Raw genomic sequence first — 25,968 nt, 5'->3', positions numbered from 1 at the left:
CTGATGTACTGGAAGACCAAGGTAAGCAGAGAGAAAGTCTGAGCAGAGTAACACCTAAAGCTGAAGCCAGACTTTCACTGTGGAGGCTGCTGTAGGAATTAATAATTAGAAAGAACAACAAGTCTACAATTAGGATTGAATGGGAAGGTGAGAATTCAGCAACTGATTTAATGTAGGCCAAGGAAATTCTGAAGCAAAACCAGTAAAATAGTCTATCCCTTGGAAAATCAACCCAGACATTATCCAGAAAACCCTTCTTTTTGTAAGAAGAGACAAAACAACACAGATTGCTGCACCATGGGTAGCCATGACTCTCTCAGAGCTGATCTGGTAAATCTCCCAAAGTCCCTTCAAGACCTGTATTTCTATGGATTCAACAGTAAGCTAAAGATAAGGAGAATGGGCCATTATGTGTGTGATGTTTGATCTTTTTATTTTCGTCACGTATGAACATCAAAAGCATTTGTTGGGACTGCAGTTGTCAAATTGTAAGCCAGCATGTGAAAACAGCTGTCTATCCTCAGCACCAACAAACACGAATAGATCTGTCATCGTAATTACAGCTCAGAGCTGGATTGTCTTCAAACATCAACAACAGTCTGCACTGTGAGCAATGTCAAATATGCCTGACTCAACTGGTTTAGGATCCATTTTTCTGGAGAGCATAATGACAGCCTTTCTCTTCTGTGAAAGGTTGCAAAAGTTTCTGTCTAATGAAGTCTGTTATCTCTCATGTTAAATATTTTATGACCTGCTAAAAGAAATCATTCTAGAAATAAAAAAATGATTTACACATTTAATAAAATGATTATGCCGTTTATTTATGTGCATGTAATTTTAACTTGATTACACTCCAACATTCTTGTTTCCTTATTACAGCAGTAACTGTTTTCTCATATTGCTTCATGGATCTCTCACAAATGTTTACTTAGATAAATACAGTAACTCAAGGGGGTTATATTGGAATATTGAGATTTTCATCCCAAAAGAGCTGTACATTGGTAAGAAGTGACTGAGAGATGTCTGGAAGTATCTCCTGATTTAGCAGTGGCCTAGACAAAACAGATTTGGGAATTTTATTTAAAATTAAATCCTCTAATGTACATATCACACTGTCAGTATAGCTGGTCAGCAAATTTAACATGAATATTACACTCCTTTGCATATCATTGACAATATGAAAAGGATACAGGTTTTTTTGAGGAAGAGAGCTAGAGACAGTAATTTCTCTTGGAGCACAGAAGCAACAGGAACCAAAAATATGATTTGGAATCAAGTCCCAGTCTCTCTTCTAAAGCAGACTTGTGGAAGTGACCTGTCTATTAACTTTCACCAGGAAAGCAGATTACAGTCTTCAGAAGCGTAGATGATAACCTGCCATTTTGAACTTATAACTTCTAATATTTGTTCCCTAAGCATATAGTTTCACTTGAGTCTGGCTATTTCTACATAGTCAAGGCTCAACAACAGGCAAACCAAGAATATTCTGCTTTTCCATCATGCATTGCTTCCACATTCCGTAATTATTTTAATTATCAGAACTGTCTAGCATACAATCAAAGTACAAAAACATTCCAGTAAAGTAAAACCATTAAGCAACTGGAATTGCAGGTCATCAATTTTGTTATCCGTAGAAATCAAACTGACTGGCTGGAGGCAAAGACTTCTGCTTCTCAAAATCTTCTAGTCCAAGGATGTGGCATGAGGCTTTGTTAAATGTGCACTTTCACGGCAAACGGTGGTATTTTCAATGGAGAAAGTATACTACTTCTGAATTACTATATGGAGTCATAACCTAAAAGAAGTAGCCATACCCATACTTCTAAAAGAAGCAAGCATAAGAGATGGATAAGAAAGCAAGAAAGGGAGAGGGAGGGAGGCTACATTTGGCTGGTAATTCAATAAAAGAATAAATAAAAAGAGGAATTTCAAGTCCATCATCCCAGGACCTACATACTAAATGCCTTGCTAGAGTTAAGTTTCTACTTGCAGTTAGTGACATAAAAAATGTGCAGTCACAGAAGAATCTTAGAATCATTCCAGTTAGAAGGGACCTCAGCAGCACTTCTGCCCTATCTTCCTACTGAAAGTCCAATGCGTATGCTCAGTTTGATTCTGTTTTTATGCACGTGCATGCTCCTGAAAACATAAAGTATGTTCTGTTTAAATTTTTAATTAGAAAATACATTATTGTGATATTCTGAATATTTTTCCACTTGAAACCATCTGAAGCAGCTTACCAAGAGAATTTGTAAAGGTCTTAAAAGTTGGACATTGTGCAGTAACACACTTAAAAGTACTGGTAACAGAGAATTACCAATGGAGTAAGTGAGGGACACTGAAATAAAATATGGTGATGATTCCTCTCTTAGCTTCAGGTTGCAGGGTATGAGTTCAAGCCTAAAGTTCAATATTATTGTAATTTTACTTTTCATCCCTCTGTCCCTGGTGAACTCAGCTGCACATGCACACTTAGTGCCTGGATATGGGAACCAAAGACAGACAGGAAAGCTGTCTGTTAAACATGAACCACAATATAATCTCAGCATGGGCTACACCCTTTCTTTTTCGAGGTTTCTCCATAATTTATAGGTTAGAAAGAGAGAATCAAGTTGTACCAATCCAGGATCTACTTCCAACTTATGATGCAAGTTGTGGGAAGAATGAAATATTAAGTACCTTGTGCACATTCAGGGTACTCCAGAACCACACTGATCAAGGGAAAGTGATTCTTTTTTAGGTTTGTTTTCCAGAACAAAGAACTTGCATTTCAAAGAGGCTTTCTGGTATAATACAGCATTGTTCCCCATGACTAAGGTTTGCAGAATCTCTTTCAAATTTCACACACGTATATGAGAGGACTGTGCAAAGAACAGAGGATGAAATACACTATCACAGATCGACCAGTGATTATTTTAAAATCAAAAAGAATCATGTTATTTCTAGGCCTAAAGCTGAGCTAAGGGAAGGCCTGTGAGAATCAAAATAGCTATTGTTTGAGATATAATACGCTACGATCTTCACTTATGCTTATGCAACCCAGCAAGAATAGACAGATATCCTCAAGAAAGAACTTCCAAAACTCACTCTTCTTTTGTGCCAGCTGTAGAAAGGAAGAGAGGAGACGTGTTTCGATTCCAACCTGACTAGATGGCGAACAGCAACTGTAAGAGCCACTAACATTTCTTATTCTCTTTAATCATATTTGCAATAATGTTGCAAAAGGTGCAAACCACCAAAAAATTAAAGGCTTGTCTAAAGAAGTTGTGATTCACAAAGAAATGAATACACAAAACCTGGTTTGAGTCTGAGTCATGTGGAGCTCAGTGTACTACTGAATTTTGCCAAAAGCAATTGTAATAACGTTGAAAAAGATTAAATTTTTAAATATGATTAAACTCATTAAGAACCTGTTTTGAAGCCTAAGTGATGTGGCAGTCAGGAAGAGGTTTGGATGCAACTGTGTGTCATACCAATTTCACTTGAAAAACTGCTCTCCAAACACTTGAGTTGCACTCTGTGGTTAGGAAAATGAGCTAAACTGGTTTCCCAGTGCAGTATGCCTCTAAAAGTGAGAAAGTTCACTGACCCGTAAATGCTTGCTGTAGCGCCTTTGCAAGTCCTATCTCCTGCCAACCAGACTATATTTGAGACTGATAGGGAATGAAACTGAGAAGGAGGATTAAACATGAAGCTTTCCAGTTTAAAAGTTGTCAGAAGCTTGTCAATAGGAAGTTAAATATGTGGGATGAGCCACATTCTGGAAACATCATTTTCTCATCACTTTCTATACAGCTTATTTAGATTATACAACAACTTCTATGGTTTATACATAGATGTGAGGATTCCCACTTCGAGAAAACAGAAGATAATTAGAAAACGAGAGAAACTCATCACTTCTTATTTGTAAGAAACACCACTGTGACTCTATTAGAGTTTCTACTTCCCCCAGTAGAGCTCATGAGCTCTGGTCTTCAACTAAACAATTCCGGTTTTCCTGCTTTTTGGTACAAAGCTTGTGAATTATTCAGAATTATTCTTTTCCCCACTGCTGCTGAAGAAGCAGACCCTACAAGTTATCCTTAACTAAAAGAGTCTGTACTTGCCTGTAATATTTACATCTGCATTTGAGGCTTTGGCTAATAAAGCTGGTCATTGTTGTTTATTTCCAACAAGATTTAAAGTAAGATATGGATTTCCTCTCACAGTTGACAAAGAAAACCTTTTTTAAACCAAGGTTAGAAATAACCAGTTACCTTCCTAAGCCATACGCGGTAAGAGAGGTATCACCGTAAAACAAGTCGACCATTTTTCCCCCATGCAAAGTAACATGCCTGTTAACTCGGAATTTGTTTTTTGAAAGGGTTTGGTTTTCAGTTTTTGGTTTTTGTTTTTTTTTTTTTTTCTAAGGGAACTAAAATGTCAATGTTTTCAACAGTTTCCCTGGAATGCTCATTATTTTTCATTCCCTAAAAATGAAGGAAAACTATACGGATCAGCAAGTTTGTTGCTTTAACAACATTCATCTAATTTCTTCTAGAAGCAAAATTGGGAGATGTGCAGTGGTCCTCAGGTTTCATACTTGGAATCCTCAATGTACCTGTCAAATTGTTAATCTGACCTTTGGAGTCTGACCTTAACATTCTGACCATAATTGTTATTTGGGGGTTACCTTTATTTTCCCTGAGTGTATTAGTGAATCTCTCAGGAGGTGAAATACCCCTTTGCAGAAGCCCAGCCCCAGTTATATTTAAATGTAAAATACTATACACATTCACAAGGTTGTTATTTGTTTAATGGACCCAAAATTAATAGAGCAACAGTTGACAACTTATTTATAGAGTCAAAAATCTGGGCTAGCGTCAAACTGACAGCCACCAAGTTCATACCACCCTTTCTTCAAGACAAAATTGATGTAAATTTCTAGCCTTGAGATTTTTCAAACTCTGAAGACTTTATACCTATACCTTCTTACTTTAGGGACTGCTATATCATTTCTAAAAACTTGTGACCTAACAAAGTGTGGTGAAAAAAGTGTGGTTAATATTTAACTGTTTCCTGTAACACTAGGGAAACTTTTGGGAAGTTCTGATCTAATCAATGGCTACCCTTCCATGGTTTTCATTGGAAATCAGATAAACACAAAGGCAGAAGAGCATATCCAGCAATCTTATATCCATATTTTAGTATTTTTTCTAGCTCAGTTCAGCTCTACTTGTAGTTACAGTATCCCATGAGTTTCAGTATGTTACAATGCACTTTCAGCGCACTGAAGGAATGAAATGTGATTAAGTGTGCATTGCTGAACTAGGGCCTAAAAATACAAATACAAATAAAAAATCAGTAGTTCTGTCCAGTTTTCTCTGGGACAGTACTTTCAAGGAAAATGTTCAAGCTAATGCACTCTAATTATTTAACCTCTAATAAACAAAAATTTGTTATATAGAATAGGCCTCCAAACAGAAGATCATACTGATGCCAAAAAATTGGACACACCTGTAAAGGAAATTTTCTACTTTCATACACAGTTCCATATAGTGTTAACATCTTAATGCTAACCTTGTGCAAATAACCATCTTTTACAGTGCTTAATTTAGCTCTACAATCAGCCCCAGGTTTCCTAAATATGTTAAGGACAAAATCCCACCATTTTACCAATTCAAAAGACATGTTTCTTTCTACTTAGAGTGAAATTATTCCTTAGCAGTTACATATAATTGCATAACAAATCCTGAACTGTGTCTGTGCACCTCCTGCCAAAATCTGATGTGTATTCAGAACAAGACATTTCTGTACCCCAGGCCTCTGAATAGCCAGAGACTGCTTGCTGGGGGTAGTTCTTCACTTTTGCTTTGTGTAACATCAAAACAGTAATAATCAAAGCCTACTGATTTAAGAGACACCATGATGTAACATATAGTGTGCATACACAGGTTTTCTATTTGTTGCTCCCAGGACTGGTTTTGTATTTTACACAAATTCTCTATTTCATGCCAGTAGAGGTTTCATCCAGAAAGCAGCTAAGGCACCCAGCCTCTTTTCTCAAAGTGAATGTTCCTAGCACTGCACTAAGCAGACAGTCTCCTTTTCGAATACTTACTCTCTCTCACTTTTGCTTATAACAAAAGAGATTTCCAGTTATAGTTATTAGCATGAGTGGGAGAGTGCTGTTGTTCAAAGCAGATAGCAGCCAGGTTGTGGCTGCCTGCTTTGCAGAAGCTGGATACCTACGCCTGATGTAAAAATTACACCTGCACAACTTTCTACCTGAATGAGTATACTAAACAGCAGACTTATAAATTGAGGACCATCAGGTAAAAAAAGGAAAGGCTGTGAAAAGAGCCCAGTTCTTTGAAAGAAAATAGCATTTTACCATTTGTGCAGTTTTACCCTGTATAATCCTCCTTGTAACCCTGACAGAAATGCCACTAAAATGAACGAAATTTCAGAGGCTACACTGTCCTTCACATTTCCTTTAGTAGCTGGAGCAGGTCCCACACTGTGATTCTGCCTAATCTCCTTCACTGTGCTATGATGCAAAACATAGCATTCTGCATTCCATGTATGGCTAAGGGTTGGGGCCTGCAGTCTTTAAATGTTTAAATACTTCTCGATATTGATTGCACTTCTGTAAATCACTTTCTTTTATTCTTTATCTTTTCAGATATAACAAATAATGAACAGATGTCAGTGAATGAATGATGTTCTTTAATGGTGCCAAAGCCTACCTGATCAGGCAAAAAGCCTGAATCATCTTCATATTAAACCTGACATTCTCTTGCACATTGTAGTGAAGGAAGCATTTTTCTTACCTGCCCTCCAGTTCAACAGAGAGCTTAGGAAGGGTATGCAGCACACAGTGCTGTGACAAAAGTAAGGTAGAATATATCAATGGAACGAGAAGCAAAAGCAACTCACGGTGCTGATTCCATCATAGATGCCAACTGAAAAGGCTGCAGTTCAGGAGACTGGAAAAAAAAGTTGTCTATTCCACAAGCTGTTTTGTCCCCTACCTCATGGCTGCATGACAGTAATTTAGGAATTCTTGATGTGAAAGTTTGTCAGATGCATATTCCAGGCAATACCTCCTCCCCCTCGTTGAATCATACAGGCTGTGTCCTAATCAAATTATATTTTTGAAGTGTTTCCTCACTGAATCCCACAAGATTGTTTCTCATATTTTCCCCCACACCTGCTTTTTAAACTAACTGTCCCAAGGCTGCCAGCAGAGCCTTCTTTCTTCTCTCTCTCCTTTTACCCCCACTTTCCTTTTTTGGAGGAGGGAGGCAGGGAGGAAGAGAGTCATTGAGTTACGTTCATCATTGTTCAGTCTTTCATAATCTGCCCTATAAGATTATAATACCTGAAAATATCAGAAGACCAATACCCGCCATTTCAGGCTTATGCCCACTTTGTTGTTTTGGTTTTTGGTGGTTTGTTTTTTGGTGTTTTTTTTTTTCCTTATATGGCTGAGAAGGAGAAGGTGTCATCTATTAATGGCAAGAAAACACTTGTGTTCAGATCTATTGTGTCCTGTTGGACTGGAGCTGACCTTCCCTGATATTTCTGAGGAGGCTCATTGACCTCTTCCAGCAAATACAATTGGATGCTCCCCCCTACAGCCCAGGGAGAGGCAGCTTGCTGGGGATCAGCACGGTAGTGACATGGAAACATTCACCTAAGCTGCTGCCGTTTGCTTCCTCATCATTACTCAGCGATTACACACAAGAACAAAACATTATGTCCGTGGCCCCCTGGCTACCCCTGCTTATCACAAGACAGTTACATCATACCCTGTTTTTTATTTACAAAGGACTCACTGTTGTCTTTTGAATTATTTCCAGTTGTATTCCAAGAGTTGTTCTCTATGCCATATAATAATGTACCACCTGTTTCCTCACAAACTGACTTGCAAGGGGACATTTATTTCACTTGTGCCCAACCATTTTCTAACTCAGGCCTCACTGCTGGGCCACAGCCTAGTGCTTTTTAGAACTTCTTCTTATGCTCTAACAGTATAAAGCAGCTGATAACAGTTGGTTGCCCAGATCTGCATCCTCAGTTCTCCCATAGTTCTGGCCTATAAGTTAAAGGGGAGGACATGATCATGGGAAGAGAGGATTAGGGAAGACTGAAATGCAGCTGTAGAGGCAACAGCCTAGTAGGATTCAGTACGCAAACAGCGTCATGTGTAATTTCAGCAGGACACATTCACCACATTGAACACAGCAGGGAGAAGGCATTACTTGGCCTCTGGGACCATGCAGCAGAGGGAACAGGTGACGTACAAGTTAAGGCAAAGTTAGGATTGCTTTTATTAATATGTGGGCTTGAACTACTATCTAGCAAGTTTCACTCCCTGGGAAAATCAGACTGAAGGAGGGGAAATTTACATTAGATATTAATCAAAAATTCAATATGAGAGTGGTGAGACACTGACAGGGAGGTTGGAATGAGATGATCTTTAAGGTCCCTTCCAACCCTACCCATTCTATGGATCTATGATTCCCTAGCAGAGCACTGATCACAGCCAGTCTTTCAGTAAACATGCTTAAACCCACCTATTACTACTGAGAGCTGGTTTGCAGCTGCCACTTCAGCTTCGGCTGGTGCCACCTCCTCCTCTTTCTCAGCACAAATCAGTATTATGTACCATACAGATGATAGATCATATTGTGCCAATGAATCATGAGGTCTTAGCTCTTGCACTTATACTCTTAGCAGCTACAGGATGTCAGAGATGAGCTGAAAAACATTTCTTTCCTAAGCACAAATACCAACAAGTTATCTGAAAACCTTAATTGTCACAGAACACGTGACAACAATCCCAGTATCTCTGTGTGACAAAACCAATGCAAATAAAGGAAGAAAGATACATATTGCACAGAGCACACTTAAGAGGAACTGGCAGCTTCATTGAAAACTTCTCATATTCTTTACCAGTTACTTAAAAACAAGCTGTGCACAAACTGAAGCAGCCTGGGGATTTAATTGCCGCATTTATTTTTAAAAGAATTTCCATCTAAGATGGCATATGAGACACAACAAAATGTCAATCATTATTTCAAGCCAAAGGAACTACATTTTAACAGCAATTGATCAGGCGAAGGTGGAAAGGGGTTTTGAACACATTCTGAAGTGGTTTTGTAATATATACATGGCAAAAGGCACATGATAAATCTGAAATAAGTAGGTATATACATTCCTAATGTGAATATTGGCTAGGAGTCAAAATCTGCAGTGACCTTCATTGGATGCCCTCTGTATCTCCACTGCACCTCCCTCACATTCTCCAGGTGCAGAGTCTGGGTGTAGGCCTCAGAAATGCAATTATACAGGGACTATACAACCTGTTTCACCATTGGGATGGGAAACATTTGGGTCATAGCCTGATATTAAACAGCTAGTTTCTTTGCTTAAGAAGTCTTTAGTAAGACAGATTCCTGGTAAGGATAATGCAAAAATGTGAAAGAAGCAAAATGTGTATGTTTCATATAAGGTTTTTTAGCCTTTGCACCTTCAGAGTTAGGCACGTTGCTAGAGCTCATTTGGTAGTTACACTGTGAAGACAACTTCTGTGCTTCCTGAGCATTGAAGCTGTGCTGTCAGAACTTGTAGAGACTCTTGTTGTCTGATCTAGTGGTCAGCACAGACCTTAGCAGGTATGCTGTCCTCACCACTGGTAAGAAACAAATTAAATAGGTCAGTGGAAATTTTCCCAAACAAACCTTTGTCTGGACATAATGGATGGTACTTGGGAAAGCTCAGCTAGATTTGTGGGCTTCTGCATAGCCTTGACAAGAAATTCAGTGTATCCAGAGCACCACCCGAATCTATCTGTATGAGAGTATAATGGCATTTTTCTCCTTCTCTGGAGCTTTTTAGAGATAAAATCCAGGAGTGGTACCAAGGTGTTTCTACAGCAAGGCAACAAAATACTATGCACATGACAGCAAAATATATGTATCAGCTGGACTTCTACCATAGTTCAGCAGCCTGAACTGAGCTTAAATGATTAATCATTTTTCCATTTAATTTACCTTATGCTCAGAATCTACCACGTATCTCAATTTAGTAAGCATTAAGAATCACAGTGCACAGCTTCCCAGCCTTCTACAGCCTGTTGCAGACATACATAGTTTATCCTCATCCCAGTAATGGTTCTGTGTCTCTTGATCTAGTTTAGTTTTGCCACACCTCCCTCCCAGTACATGTTTACATCATGCTTAAATCCTACCTGTACCCAGAGCAAGATGAGTCCTCCCAAAAATTCCAGACAAATTCTTAATTACCATTACTAATATCAGTAAAAGTGCAGATACACATACATTCATCCTGGTCTTTGGTTACCAAACTGAAAGTGAATAGAAGGGAAAGCTAGTGAGACTGGTCAGTTCACCAGCTGGATTATATTACAACTGTTTCTAAAGAGCTGAAATAGGGACAGGCAAGAAAGCAGTGTCAGGGATATTAAGTAGATGCTAAAGAACCAGTTAGGCATATCCAGGCTAGATATACAGAGACTGTGAGAAGAGGGGAATAGGAAGACTAGACAGAGATGGGAAACTAGCTGTTTAAATTACTGCTCATTGCCAGTAAGAGGAGACATGTCATCTGGCCTATTGAAACTGCACCTCAGTTAACAGCCAGCTAGATAACTTGAAGAGATATTGACTGTTCCTGGGCAGGTGGGCTTGGAGAAAAATCTGTGCATATCTTAAATGAAAATTAATAAAACTTATGATGAAAAGATTCACTGGTCTAGTTTCATTAATAAACAGTGAGAAAAAAAACAGAGTTATTTCGTGTGAGTGTACTGAATAACAGAACTAAGTGGAACAACAACTTGAACAAGAGAATATGAAAAAACCTAAGTAAAGACAAATGGCATAAAATCCTTATAGAGAGGGTTATTTCCTCCACTGCTACTGCCCACCTCCCTACATCACTAACCACTACAAATGCCATCATCAAGTTACATGTGCAATATACTACCTACCCCCAGTATGAGCATGTGTGTCCAGCCAAAGCTATTCTAGAACACATGAGGAGGGCAAATACTGAGGACTACTGTGTAGAAACCAGGATTAAAAACTGTGTGTTCCTGCCTCAGTTGCCATGCTCGGTCCACTCTACTATGCTGCCTCGCTCTGAGTTATTACATCACTCTATGCACCCTTGAGGCAAGCTATATCATAGAATTAACATTTGTATATTTATACCTCCTCTAAAAATACCTGTAAACATATGTGTATAAATACTGTATCCCACCTGCCCATCAGCCCAAGTCACCTCCCACCTCCTGCTCACTAATAGCACAGTCCTGCATCACCTCCCACTCAGCTAAGCAATCCTGTCCTAGCTGTTTTCGACATACCCACAGCTATATATATTTATGAGCACGATAAAACCCCTGTTCAAAGTAAAGATATCATCTTTTTTTGCAAGAGTTACAATGCATTTTAGAGTCACTGTGATGCTCTGGGTTTTTTACACTGTTTTGCCCTACATTTACATATACATGTAGGTCTTTGCAATTCATCTAGTTTGAAAAAGTATATACAACTCAGATTTAAAAAACCCCACAACCAGCCATGTTTATGTAGGCAAAAGTATTTTTTCTAGCATAATAATTAAATCTTGAGAGTGCTGAATTATCAACAGATATTAAAAAAAAAAGCAAACACAAGTATGTTTTATTGTATAAAGAGAGACTTTACAGACCAACTCTATTCTTCTGTAAAAGACAGTTTTTTTGATTACTTGTATTCTATGCATTCTGTATCAGTGGCTAAATGCTACCCTGGTTAGGAATTCCTAGTGTTACTATGCCATCTATCCATTCTTGGTACAGTGCAGATGATACATTCCAAAATCTATCATAGCATGTTTTCCACATGATGGAAATTTTTAGTTTTCTTGTGCTTTTCTTGTAAGGCTTTTCAGTTGTGCAGTATTTGATCTCACTGCAAAGAGTATTGCATAATTCAAGGTGATTTTCATTGCTCAATTTCATCCAACCATTCTAAAATAAAAATTTCCCTATCTTGGTATTTGCCCTTTTCAAATATGTTAACAAATATCATAACCTTTTTGCTCCATTCTTTCTATTTGGCCAAGTTATACATAGCAATTTCTTTTCATGGTCAGTCAATTGCCTTAATCTCTAACTTGTCTCTAGTGGGTTGAATTCAGGCTTAATATGGGGTCTGGGGTATTCCTTCAATTCAGGGATTTAAGCGCTCCTATTCTTGTGGATTTAAAAGCTGTTCATGGGGTATATCTGCAAATATGAGTTTATAACTCTCAATGTGGGTTAGACTTGAGATCCTCTTAGAAAAGTTTGCAAGTGTATGTGGGCTACAACATTTATTACATGGATTTACTTGTGCAAAATTGTGCTGTTTATAAGCAGTTTAATGAACTCCCTACGACTGACAGACTGGCAATTGCTGTTAGCCTGACTGTGACATGAACGCTCTGATCAAGAGGTCTTACTCCTGCTCAGTCTATAACACCTTTTTAGTGTCCTCACAGTACATGAGAAGTACCCAGAATATTTCTGAAGGGTCAAATTTCAAGCTGAGGGCTGAAACTTTCAGAGAATGAGACACTGATGTATACCTGCTAAGTGGTACTTTCTGGATTTTGACAGGGGCAGGGGAGAACTTCACCCTAAAGTTCCATGGCCTGAAGTGGCCATTCCCCTTTAGCAGTCTTACTGGCAGCGTATGGTGTGACATGCAGTATATTCTAGGCAATTACAAGAGCAACTTCTCTTGGCATGCAAACGAAAAGTATACCTCAACTTTTAACACTCTATACCTAATAACTTTAAAACATCAAAATGTTTCCTGAGAACAAGACTGGGGTTATACCAGTATCTCTCCACCCCAGAAAAGTCAGCAGTAGTGTTCAGCTGAAGTTTAGACAGCTAGATATTAAAACCAGCAACCAAATGTGTTATCACATTACTCACCAAAAACTTGTTTCCAAATCAGGAGTTACCAATAAATTTCCTGTTTCACTGTGATTTTTAGGTGTCAAGCTTCCAGGTGTCAGAAATTGACGAGAAAGCAAATGAAAATATTATCTGACTCAACCCCAACCATAACTATCTCCAGTAAAAGCAGGAAAAAAATATCCATTCAGGTCCTTATTTTAATCTTCTTCCCTGCTTCTCCTTATAGCTCAACTAATTAACTTCGGTAAGTAGGGGTCCAAGTGCAGACCTACAGGATACCACACCTGATAAAACCAACGTATTTTTGGAAGATCTGAGCCTGAATTTTAACACAGACTCTTATGAAGTGGCATGAAAACAAAGTACACATTCCAACGTAGGAGGCAAAAAAGTCTAGGAAAGCATTTTAATTATGTTTACGCTTTCAGTGAGCATAATAATAAGTACAGACAAGCAAGTAGGCAGCAACAAAACTCATGGGGATTATTTGTAAACTGCTGTAAAGTTAAACTAATTAATTAAGTGCAATTGATATTCGGTTGCATTATCCTCAGTAGGGTAGAAGCAAGTTTTATTTAACATGGACATTTTATGGAACTGTATTTCTGCATCACAGGAAGACCTGTCTGAAAAATTAAAAGAAGTAGTTTGTCCAAACAAAGGAATTATTGCAATGTGAAGAGTAAATAATGACCCTTTGGTAATTTTTAGGGAAGAAAAAAAAACAAACAAATTTATTCAGTTTTAGGCAGTATTCCTTCTGATTTAAACAGATTTCTGTATCTGGTTCTAACTGTCAAAGGCAGAAATGGTGGGTTTCACAAATTAGAGGTGAAGACAAAGCCAAGGAAGTCATTCTGTTACAGGGGAGACTTCTTTTTGCCACACTGAAAACCAGGCAATTTTCTGTTTACAGCCTTTTGCATTTTCTCTTGGCACTACAAAGTTCTCATATGCCCCAGAACATCTTCACTGCTTAGAAACAATCCCAGGAAATGACCAGAAATGCTGATTGCATTGCACAGCAGCCTGTCCCCTAAAACTATTACAGAACACTGCAGAACACAGTGTACCAGCCTACTATAAGAACATACATAACCTTTGTCCATGTTAACATTAACTAATTCCCCTAGCTCAGGAAGAGAACCATAATAACCACCTCACTTTGCAAGAGACAAAAGTGCCATACTTGTACTCAGAAGTCAGTCACTGGAAATTAATGGAAGCCTATGGGTACCAACTGACAAAAAATTTGTAGTCATCCTCATTTCTTTGTTATACCTGCTGCCTGAACGCCACACTATGCCCACTTTTGCATTTCTTGGTTGTCATCTTTTAAAAGATGCACTAAATGCCAAGCTTAAGCTTAGACATATCAAGAAGTTCTGTCCATAAAGGATAGTGGGAGTTCCATCTGTAAGCCTTCGCAAACTATTGCGGTAATCATTGCTAATCACCCATGTTTCCAATGTAGTCAATATAAATAATTCCACAAACAACATTTGCGAAGTTCTGACATGTGGCAAATGCTCAGTAGCTATGTTTAGCACATGCTGGATAATCCAAGCTCTTCGTACACACTAAATTAGCAAGTTTGACTCATGATAAAAGGGAAATTAAAAAAAAAAAAAAAAAGTAGAAGACTTTTACAATCTATTTCAACCATAAGAGGAAAAACGTGTGTCTTGCAAGAGTGATAAAAACTTACAGGAAGAGGTGCTTCCTTAATTTTGTACGACCAGTGGTATTACTAAAGGTTTTCTGTTGTTGAGCACAGATGAATCCTTGGGTAGAGTATCACTGCTACAGTTGTTCTTACATCATCCTCTCCTCAGCCAATATTCTGAGTACTGAAGCTGTTGATATCCAACTGTGAGAATAGTCCCTTGAGGAAAGAGCAGACCTGCTTAATTTTATTCTTTATGAAGACTTCCATACTTTCTCCAAACTTCTGCAGCCTTTATTAGAGAAATTCTGGTATTTACTCCCTTTGGGAGGAAATGCTTAGCTGTTTCTCTTAGAGAAAGTATCAAGGTCATATTTACCTTCTTTGGAGAAAGTAGAGTGACTAAAAAATGGAGTATCTTCCTACTAAAACCTTAGAGGTTTTGTTGCATAAGTTTGACTATTTAATTTGCTAATGCTACTACAGTGCCTTATGCTTCCCAGCTCAGATGTGCTCTCCTCTTACACAGTACAGACACTCCTAAACATTAGATGATCAGTGTATGAGGAGACTGTTCACCTGCCAAGGATCATGGGAACTGTAGTCCAAGGCAAACTCAGCCACAGGCAGCAGACTAATCTCCTTGGAGGCACTACAGCAGAAGACTCAAAAGAAATGTAGAAATAGAAGTATAGAAATCGCCACAACTAAAGTATTTGGCTGAAATGCTGAAGGTATTCAGTCATGATTTTCTTTTGCAAAAGAAATCTAAAAATCACAGATGAAAGTATGGAACTTTCTGTGAAAAACTAAGAGATGAAAACAGCTTTAGGATTTTAAGATCCAGGTGAATAATAGTTATGTTATTTGACAAAGGAAGAAACAGAGTCATTATGGAGAGGGTCAGGGTCAGGGTCAGCCACTAAAATGGTGGCTAAAAGGAAAGCTGAACCAAGAACTCAGAAGTGTTAGTGAGGGACAGAAGGTTGGGGAGAGGAAAGGACTGTATGAGCTGCAATTCTCATCAACCTTAACAGCTATGGAACCACATCATAAACTTTGTCTCTTGAAACAGCCACCTTAACTCTGCTCACCACGGCAACTTCTGTTGCTGTGTTGCCACTTCCTCACCCCTTCCCTAAATACTCTACTTCTACTCAATGAGGAAGAAGCACTACGCCAAAACGGTCTTTGCCTTTCTTCACCTGACAAACTTTTGGCTTGATCTTTCGTTTGCTGAGCTTCTAGGCAGCTATTTAGATGAACACAAATGCTCAGGAGAAATGCATACCACATGAGATTAGCATTCCTCATCAGTATACGCAGACATATTATCACTAGATTCTTACCAGATGGCAACAAGCAAGCAGAATCATGGCTAGATAACACTGTATCAAGGTAACTTTTTGTTCTGCAGTATGGAAACTTAATGTTCTATAAAAGATCTGCTTTCATTTGCATGTTTATTTGGACACCCTTTTAGCTCCTTCTGTCTACAAGAAAATGCAGATTCATTCCAGGGGTATTCAGCCATGGCAGAAATTCCACAGATTCCCCTCTCTTGCAGGATCTCAGAGTGTTAGTAAACATAACAGGCAACCAATCAGTCAGGCTACAGGAACACACACATCTCCAGAAGGCAGTGAGAAAGCCTTAAATAAAACATAGTACCAGCCTTCAGTAGAGTGCATTGAGACAAATGCCAGGGCTGTGAAAGGTGTCACTGGGATTACCAATGACGTGCTAATGGCTGTTCAAGCAATCTCTGTGCCTCCTTCTCTCTGACTCACTGCCTCCCTTTGGAGGCTCCTCTCACGTCATTGAGGGACAGAGGGTTATTCACAGATCACTGACTAAACGCAAGCTTTAACTTACCGCCTGCATTCCCCTGGTCTTATGAACAGGACTGAGGTCACTGCCAAGCAGCCTTTGAGCTTTTTATCAACAGACCAATGAAAAAACAAACAAAACAAACAACAAAAGCTTGAGCACCTTCTGCTCTCCTACTTCTATCTCCCATCACCCAGCACTTCCCCAAAATCAGGACTTGCCTTTTCGGTTTGTGCTGTTTTCTCCGAAGGGTTAAATATTCCCCTGATCACAGTAGAAGTTGCTTTATGGTTTCTGATTCTTTGCAGAGGCTTCTGACTAATAATGCAAGATGAAACATATACATATATATAAAGCTCCCAAGTTTCAGATGAGAATCCAGCTTCAGCACAATTACTAGAGAAACCTTTTGTTACTACTAGAAACAAAAGAGCCACAAGTCAACTTATACACCTGTTTCTAATTAGGTTTTACAGTGTGCTGTGATGGTCTCTCTCATGCTTTTTATACCAGCACTTTAGTAGGAAGCGCTGCAGGCACTACCAGTGCAGTCTTTGATTCAAGCGCCTTCCAAGTCGCTATTATCACTCACCCAAATGCTACACTGTTGTTGATCTTTTAAATTGTATTCCATGAGTTAGTCATTGTTTTTACTGTAACTGTTAGGTTAAGGCATTACATCCCCAAATAATACAGGCACACAAAACTACAGCCCCAGTGCAGATAATATTGTATTGCTTTCATGGTGCCTTTGACCAATCACAATGGGTTTTTTCCCCTTTCCATGTGGAAATAACCTGTACTGCAAAAAGTGTATTTGTACTAAGATAGCTGCAACAATACTATGGGAATATGAGAACAGTTAGGATCTACACAGCAAAGTAGTAGAATATTTTTCTGCAGAAAAAAAACAAACCCCAAATAACCTCAATAAGAGAAGGTTAGTTAATAAAGGATGACAAAAATAAAGGGCTCAAATCATATGTCTTCAAAGAACAACACATGCCATCAAACTGGCTTCAGCATATATGAGCAAACACACTGCAAGTGCATGAGTGTAACCCTTCCTTTTACACATCTCTTCCCCAACACCTCATGTGTAGTTGTTGTTCCTGTAGTGCCTTCTCCCCATCTTACTCATTCTCCTTATTGGTTTTATCCAGGTACCAGTTTTCACCTGTTTTTCATCCTCACTACTTGTTGCAATATTCCAACAATCAAGACAGCACTTTTTTCCACCTACAGCCCTCTTAAAGCAAAGCAGCAGATTCACTTCATCATCCCTAGTATTCCCAGATTGCTCAGCTAATTCATCACGAAAGCCTTTTCCATCACACTTAGTATAACAAAACAAGATTATTATTTTCCTCCAGAAACCACATTTTCTGTTGCTTGACAGGAACCTTTGCTTCAGGAGGCTCAAGCCTCTATTGTGCATAAGCACTTCGGGTAACAACAGTAAAAGGGGTTGTTATGACACTATATAGACTCAAAGATCAGGGAGAGCCTGGAAAATAGGAAAGGTAAGGACAGTAACAGACTTAATCTGCTTAAACCTTTTTGTCTCCTAACACTGACATGGAGATGGTAACCTAGAGATGAGAGAGTCAGCAGAAAAAACTCTCAGGACTTTAACATGTTAAACCACTACAGCAAAAATTTCCAGATTGTATTTCTTAGCACCTAAGCACAGCCCATTAAATGTAGCTGTGGCAATGAAGCAGACTGGGGAGGATTCTATTTTTCATCTCCTCCCAAGCACTCTGCAGAAGGAAAATACCATGCCAAGTTCTCAGTTTACATTTTGTGATAGGGTGATGCTCTTAAAAATTAGTTGTACCCTCCGCTGAAAGTATAGCTTTCTACTGTCATGACTAAATCTCCTGAAATAACAAGTCAGTTTATTTTCACACCCTACAGCTCTCTGTGGTAAAGAAATTCCAATTTATTTTTGTCTTTCTTCTTCCTATTTTCAACATTTGTGACACTTCTACTTTATAAGATAAACATTTGAGAAAGAAGACGTCTTAGCACTACAGAAACACACTTTTATCGCGCTGGCTTTTAAAAGAAAAGTTCAGTTCTGAAAGGGGGGAGAAATCACATCATCAGAAAATGACTTTGGATAGTCCTGTATATGCATTATTCATGTTCTATTTTATAGTCCCCTTTATTCTCCAAGAAATACCAAATGATTCAGCAAGCCTATGATTTTCTGTGTTAATCAGATGTCTGACACTATACTCAGGCCTGATGATGGGCCAAAACAGAAAGAACTCCTTTATGTGAGTTAACTGCAACGACTTCACAAATCCCACTCAGCTGCATGTCTTCATGTAATAAGATGTTCAAATGCAACTTAATTATGTTAGTAGGAATGGAAAATTCCATCTAATGATTTACAGCCCAACCACTAAGACATCAAGAAAGTAACCAGGCTGATATTTCCACCGGAACTATTACATATAAAATGAACTACAGCTTTCAATGCTTTTTGAAAAAAAATAGAAACTCTCCCTTTTTCTTTATTTCTTTCAAATCCAGTACTATGGTATCATAGCCTATGGTTTCTTTTCCCAACACATTTCACACATCACCACCCTCTGTAGTCAAGGACTACACGTAACAGATGCATATTTAAACATATGATGCCCAGGTTATCTTTCTAATAATTCAGAAAAACAATCCAAACAACTATTTTGTTTGATTAGTATCATCTCACTTGCTGAACATGTCATTATGTGATGTTTTACAAATTCATCAGGTACACAGAAAGACAGAAAAATACAGCATGTTTGTCCAGAGCAACACAGAAAGTCAGTAGTATGACCTATATAGATCTGTATATGGTCCGTATAGAATCCATGAATGGTTTTGGTTGGAAAGGACCTTAAAGCTCATCTAGTTCAAAATCCCCTGTCACAGGCAGGGACACCTTCCACTAGACCAGGTTGCCCTAAGTCCTGTCCGACCTGGCCTTGAACACTGCCAGCGATGGGGCAGCCCCAGCTTCTCTGGGCAACCTGTGCCAGGACCTCATCACCCACACAGTAAAAACCAACCAAATAGTCAACATGAGTCAGGTTCTTCCAAACCCCCTATCTTTGGATCATTCCTTCTCTCCCATTTTGCTGGTTACAAGAACCCTTATTACCACATCTGCCAGTACTTGGTACAAATTCTTTAGTTCTGTTAGCATAAGTTATAACTTAGTATAAGTTGTAAGAAATAGAAGGGTTTAACCATCTGAGGAAGAATTGTTATTCTTACCAGTGGAGGCATAAAATCAGCTATAAACTTTATTTTTTTTAATAGATTTTTTTTTCCAAGAGTTTTGAACAACAAAATAAAATAAAAACAGCAATCCCACACCAGAATAAGGAATTTCAAAGGTACAGCTCAATTAACCTAAAACTCACCCTAGTCAAGGAAGGACCTTCTTCTGCCCCAGCCCAGCTCACACTACACACTTCTGTCTGTATTCCGTGCACCGTATTAAGCAGCAGACAGTTGAACCCGATCACCAATTTGATAACAGCATGACTTTGCATTGGCTTAGCTACAAAACAATGCTGTAAACTCAAGCATGTCTACATAGCAAGTTAGGCTAGTAAACCTGTATAATCAGCTGAAACTTCATGGTCTAGGTGCTATGAAAAGAAATAGTAAATGCTCCATCCCTGACAGTGTTCAAGGCCAGTTTCAACAGAGCCTTGGGTAACATGGTCTAGGGTGAGGTGTCCCTGCCCATGGCAGGGGGTTGGAATTAGATGATCTTAATGTCCTTTCCAACACCAAACTTTCTATAATTCTATGAAAATAAAAATATGTCCTCAAGAAAGCAGCGTGCTTTTCAAATGCTAATGTTCAAATGAACATTTTGTTATGGTATAACTTCTGACATTGGTATGACAGACCATACATACTTTGAAATCTCATTGAAGAAAAACCCAAAAGCTATACCTGCCTTTGATCCTTTGATCTAACTTTAAGCCATGTTACAATATTTGTATTTCCTGTATCCTACGTAAGATAAAACAGTAACATAAGGTCCTACCTATATCTGAAAAATAATAAATATGACTACAATGACAGGTTACTGCAAGGAAAAAAGTGTCCAGTAAGATTCTCAACTAAGGTTTCACTGCTGCTGCAGTATCTTCTGCCTGCTGAAAATAACTGCTTTGATTAGGTAATTGTTTCACATTAGAATTAAAAAAAATAGGTTATAAAATACAAGATTAAAAAAGAAATAAGATTTTTTTACATTATTTTTAATAACACAGCGTACTCAGCAATTCAAGGCTCCAGTGCAGATTCAATTCCATTATGGCCTTTATGCATGAGCAATGTGCTTAGGAAAATAAAAAGAATCAAACTCAGTTAACACTGAATTTCTAACTAACCCTTAAAATTCAGCTAACCCACAAAGCAGGCAGGATCATGGAGGCAGCATATGATAGATATATGGACTGACTGAACTAAGCAGATCATACATACGCCCACCCACAAGGGCTACAAGAGGAAGACATGGAATGCAAAGTGGCAAGAGTAAGCTTTCATACACTAGACTCAACTGTGCATATCTCAACTGCAGCTTTCTTGTTTTGCATCTGAGGCACTACTCCAGGACTGAGAAGAGCGTAACACAGCACTCTAAGAAGAAAAGCCAACCCATACATATAATAAATACTGTATGTTCATTTTTTACTCTCTACCATTTTCCCTTTCAGTGGCTGAGCTGCACACAGCAGCTACTCTAGGACCATCCTAATTGTAAAGCCTTACTGCAGGCAGGGCAAAGTGTATAAAGAACTAGAATACAGTCTAAAGCAATCAATTCTTGCCTAACTTGCACAGCTGGTACAACAGTTGTGTTTCGTTAGTTACTGATTCATTGTTGGCTGGAGGGCATCATGGTCTTGGATAAAGCTGACTAAACAACAAACAAGTATGATGTAGGATAAAAGTTTGCATCAGCGGCTGGTAAGTGTGCCTGACAGCACTAATTGCCTTTCACTATCTTGTTATAGATTAAGAGGATGCACGGCATAGCATCATTACAGCATCATCAGTTTGGAGCAAAACAAACAAATGATTAAATGAGCTAGTACTGGCAATAATGAAGAACAATAATGAAAACTTAGCAGTGTATGAGAAAGAACACTAAATAAACATACAACATGTCTTTAATCTTTGAAAGCAGTCACTTCAGTACTAGATATATAATGTTAATTAATAATACTAGAGCTCACAGCTATGGCATTTCTTGGCAAATTGTACAAAACAGATGTCTGAGCCTGAAGACACTGGCTTCTATTTTTCCCCAAAATAGTGAGCTGTTAGCATTCTTTCGGCTGCTAACATATTGAAATCTGCTGCCATTTTCTCTCCTGTTGTCTCGGTGTTAAATCAGAAAATACATTGTTGGTCTGGTGAGAGGGGGAAGATGCATTAGGCCAAACTGAGAAAAGAAAAAAATTAATAGAGACAAGAAAAATCTCCCTTTCACAGCATCACTGCCCCCCCCCCGGGAATATTAGACTGGGGGAGACACTGCTGAAAGTATTTTCAGCAACAGAAGGAAAAGAATAGTACATGGAAGGAGCGTGTAATAGCATTATGAATACCTCAGAAGGGATGTTCTGTTCTGTGTTTTGTTAGTTTCTTTTGTTACTGCGAAAGCTACTTGGAAATTGAAAGCCTGTACTTCGAAATATTGATACAGCAAAGATTTCACTTGGGAATATTCTAAAGAAAACTTCTGACTTCCTTTCAATATAACCACAATATATTTTCCATATAACCAAATAATTCTGGTTTCCTCCTCACATTTTTATTTCTGAAAGTACGTAAGAAAATTGATTTTCTAGAAATTGATTCTGTTTATTGAGACTTGGTAAATGTGAAAAGGCAAAATATGACAGCTGTAATTTGCTTATCAGATCTAATAATGATAAAGCCTTGATTGTATTCTGAAGATTTAGTCCTGTGAGAAAGAAAATGCTTTGAAAGAAAAGGTAAGAGTAAGTATAGATGAGCTGAAAATTAAAAGATCTGGGTAGTATATAAGAAAACCATCAGTTACCACAAAAAGAGCATGCATAGCACAGCCTTTTTGTTACCGAAATGATATTTTAAATGTGTTTCAAGCGGAACTTTTCAGGTGTATCTCAAAACCCACTATTAGACAAATGAGATAGAAACACGATCTCCCAGAATACATCATCTGCTAGAAAAGCCTAATAAACAAAATACATCAGCAAAACAAGACTTGTCTGTGAGTACTGAAGAGATGCTCTCAAATATGTTGGCCAAAAAGAAACAAGTTTGTGTGCTGATTTTGGCTGGCATAGAGTTAATTTCCTTCATAGTAGCTGGTACAGGGCTGTGTTTTGGATTTGTGCAGGAAACAGTGTTGATAACTGAGGGATGTTTCAGTTCCTGCTGAGCAGTGCTTACACAGGGCCAAGGCCATTTTTGTTTCTCACCCACCCCCACCAGCGAGCAGGCTGGGCGTGCACAAGTGGTTGGGAGGGGGCACAGGCAGGACAGTTGATCCCAGCTGACCCCAAGGGATGTCCCAGACCATATGGTGTCATTCTCAGCATATAGTGCTGGGGAAAGAAGGAGGAAAGTGGGAACATGGGGAATGATGGCATTTGCCTTCCAAAGAAACAGTTACACATCATGGAGCCCTTCTCTCCTGGAAATGGCTGAAAACCTTCCTGCTCATGCAAAGCAGGGAATGACATCCTTGGTTGGCTTTTCTCATAGGTGTGGCCTTTGCCTTACCTATTAAACTGCCTTCATCTCAAGCCGTGAGTTTTCTCACTTTTACCCTAATGATTCTCAGCCTCACCCCATCAGGATGGAGTGAGTGAGAGACTGTGTGGGCTTAGTTGCCATACGGGGTTAAACTTTGTCTTTAAAAGTCTGCAAAGTTGACATGCCAGCTTTGTAACACTGAGCTGTTTAGAACCATGCTGTATTGTTTTAGCTTAGATTTGCCTTACTGATCTTTACAAGGCAGAGAAATATTTGCAAGGAGAAATATTTCCAGTTATAGAATATACCAGGAAGTGGTAATGTGGAAAAACTAATGCCAAATCCTGTTTTATAGAACTTTTGCAAAACCGTTTAGAGATACTGCAATTAATTCTGGGAATTTTGAATAAGAAAGCTAAAGAAAGATATAATGATCTCAGAGAAGAGTAAGAATGGAGCTGGCTGAGAAAGGGGAAAAAAATAAGGACCGCAACAAGATGTCTGGTGAACAATGGAGTGAGTTCTGAAAAAGCGGGGTGTTTGATAAGTTTCTTCAGATGTTTGAGTGGTATTTTTACTGAGCAGGACTATTTAACATTTGAAATTGCACAATTTTGAGTAATATGGTGAACTTTATAAATCCCAAAAGAGGCAGGAGATTACAGAATTAAAAAGCCATAATATCTAGTAGTCAAATCCTCTAAGAACAGCTGAGTTCAATCGCAAACCTGCTTCTAGGTAATGCACAAGGCCAGAGCGCAGCAGCTCTGGACTCGCTTATCAGGTCTGTTATTACATATCATCAGCAAGCCCAGGCGTAGCTCATTATTTTTACTGCAGTTATGCTTTGCTATGGGATGTTGGTATTGCCTCTTTCTCAACCTTTGTTTTATCTATTTAAACTGTAAACCCTTAAGGGGAAAAATTACTTCATGCTCTGTGTTCACAGAGTACCTTGCACAGTGGGATCCTAACTTCAGTTGAGTTCTCCAATTGCTGCCATAATACAAATAATAAATGATAATGTATTAAGACCACCAAAGAACAGCCCTCCAGTTTAATAAACGTAAATCCTCACTTGAGATAGTTAAATCTACTCTGGACTAAGAAATAGAAAACCTATTTCAGGGAATAATCCTGTACCAGTAGGGGCATAGCTGACCTATTTTTATCTCTAGTTCCATGAATCACAGAAGTTAAAATGGACACATTACAGTATCAAATGTCTATTTTGAATGATATAATAGAAAGAGAAACCTTTTGAAATCCCTTTTCTTTCAGGCACAGCACTCTACATATTAAGACCAATGTAAGGTGCTTATCTTTGAAATATGAAATAAAAGCTGTTGACCTTTTAAACACAAAAGCTTGGTGAGCTTTGGTATGGCTTGGTCTAATTATATTATAATGGATAGAAGGTAATGTCTTATGTATGCTGTCTAGGCACATCATCTCTTATCAGAAATCTCAGGGAAGGAATTGGCCCTACAGCAAATCAGTGATGTAGCAATCTTTGTTGAAAGACCAGGATACCATGGCTTCACAACAGACAACAAGAGATGCGTGACATTGCTAAGCAACGCTATGAGCTAGTGAGGTTTTCTCTGGCTTCATATGGTGTGGTAGTTAAGGAAGTAAGAGCAAGAAGAGAGAGACAAAAACAATCAAATGAACTGAAGAGTGCAAGAAAGAAAGCAAAAGAAGAAATGGAAAAGCAGGAAAAATAAGTGGGAATTAATAAAGCAACTGTAGCATATAAAACCCTCTCTTCTAGGAAAGCCACAATATTATTATTTTCTAAGCAGGAAGTAACAAAAATCAATGTTTACCAATGAATTTCTCCAGCTAAACTTTCATCATCTCATTTTCCTTTAAATTGCCTAATCACATATGGATTGGAAAATGCTTCTTAAAGTAAGCTATGCTTTAAAGGAAATCACCATTTGTTAAAGCTCTTCTGCAGGTAGCCTAGAGAACGTTTGAAATCTTAAAGAAGTAGGCTTAAAAGTGATTGACAGAAGTTTAAGCATTGAAAGCAGAGCTGTTAATTTGTCTCCATCTTTTCCCTTGATAAAGTTAATTCTCAGGTGATAACAGGTTTGTCTATGATTAGACACTCCCATGTTTTCTTTTCTTAATAGAAATTTTCACTACTGCTCATTTAATGACCATGCAGCCAGTGCTGTTAAAACTCTTCTCACCAAAAAAAACCCCAACAAAACAACCAAAGCCAGCCCAGCAGATAACTTTTGAAAGTATGGCTTGAATTGTTCCTCAGTATAACCAAATCCATGCTCATGTGCAAGAGAATCTAGTGTAGAACAAAGGTATCATAAAAGCATGCTTTCAATCTAGTCGTAAAAGGGTTGTAAAAGGATTGCACTTTCTAAACAAAGTCCTTTGATTCTTTTCCTCCACATAGGTTATTCTTCAGTTCTTTCTAAAGCCTCTAACTTTCTTGTGTTACTTCTGTATTCTGCCAGAGAAATTACAATTGGTGAAAGACTAATGAACAATCCCAATTCATTTCTCATTCAACCCTGAGGAGGTGTATTGTCACCTTGTCTAAGTATACCCCCTGCCAGGGAGATACCTTCTGACCTTATTTTTCCTGGAGTACTTCCCAGACAAAATAAAGCTATTGCACAGACTGCAACAGAATTGCTATCTCTTAACAATTTGAGGAGAGTACGAGAGATCCTTTGCAACAACTTTATTATATGATGCAGAAGCTGATATT

The 25,968-nt window shown here is 38.4% G+C and overlaps 1 long non-coding RNA gene across 2 annotated transcripts; it reads right to left on the bottom strand.

Annotated features, from left to right (window-relative positions):
• Positions 1-795: 795 nt before the first annotated feature.
• LOC133214003 (uncharacterized) lies at positions 796-7,909 on the bottom strand. 2 transcript variants are annotated; one of them, XR_009725954.1, is made up of 3 exons: positions 7,821-7,909; positions 6,813-6,968; positions 796-1,052 (listed from the first exon to the last, which is right to left on the bottom strand). It is a non-coding gene; the product is annotated as an uncharacterized LOC133214003 (long non-coding RNA). The 2 variants fall into 2 exon arrangements; XR_009725953.1 differs by lacking the exon at positions 7,821-7,909 and adding an exon at positions 7,553-7,644.
• Between the last annotated feature and the right edge of the window lie 18,059 nt (positions 7,910-25,968).

The sequence above is a fragment of the Neopsephotus bourkii genome, unplaced genomic scaffold (genome assembly GCF_033783945.1).
Source record: "Neopsephotus bourkii isolate Nb327-2 ecotype Australia unplaced genomic scaffold, CSIRO-AGI_Nbou_v1 NB_860, whole genome shotgun sequence".
NCBI lineage: Eukaryota > Metazoa > Chordata > Aves > Psittaciformes > Psittacidae > Neopsephotus > Neopsephotus bourkii.
This window is presented reverse-complemented; position numbering and strand designations above follow the sequence as displayed.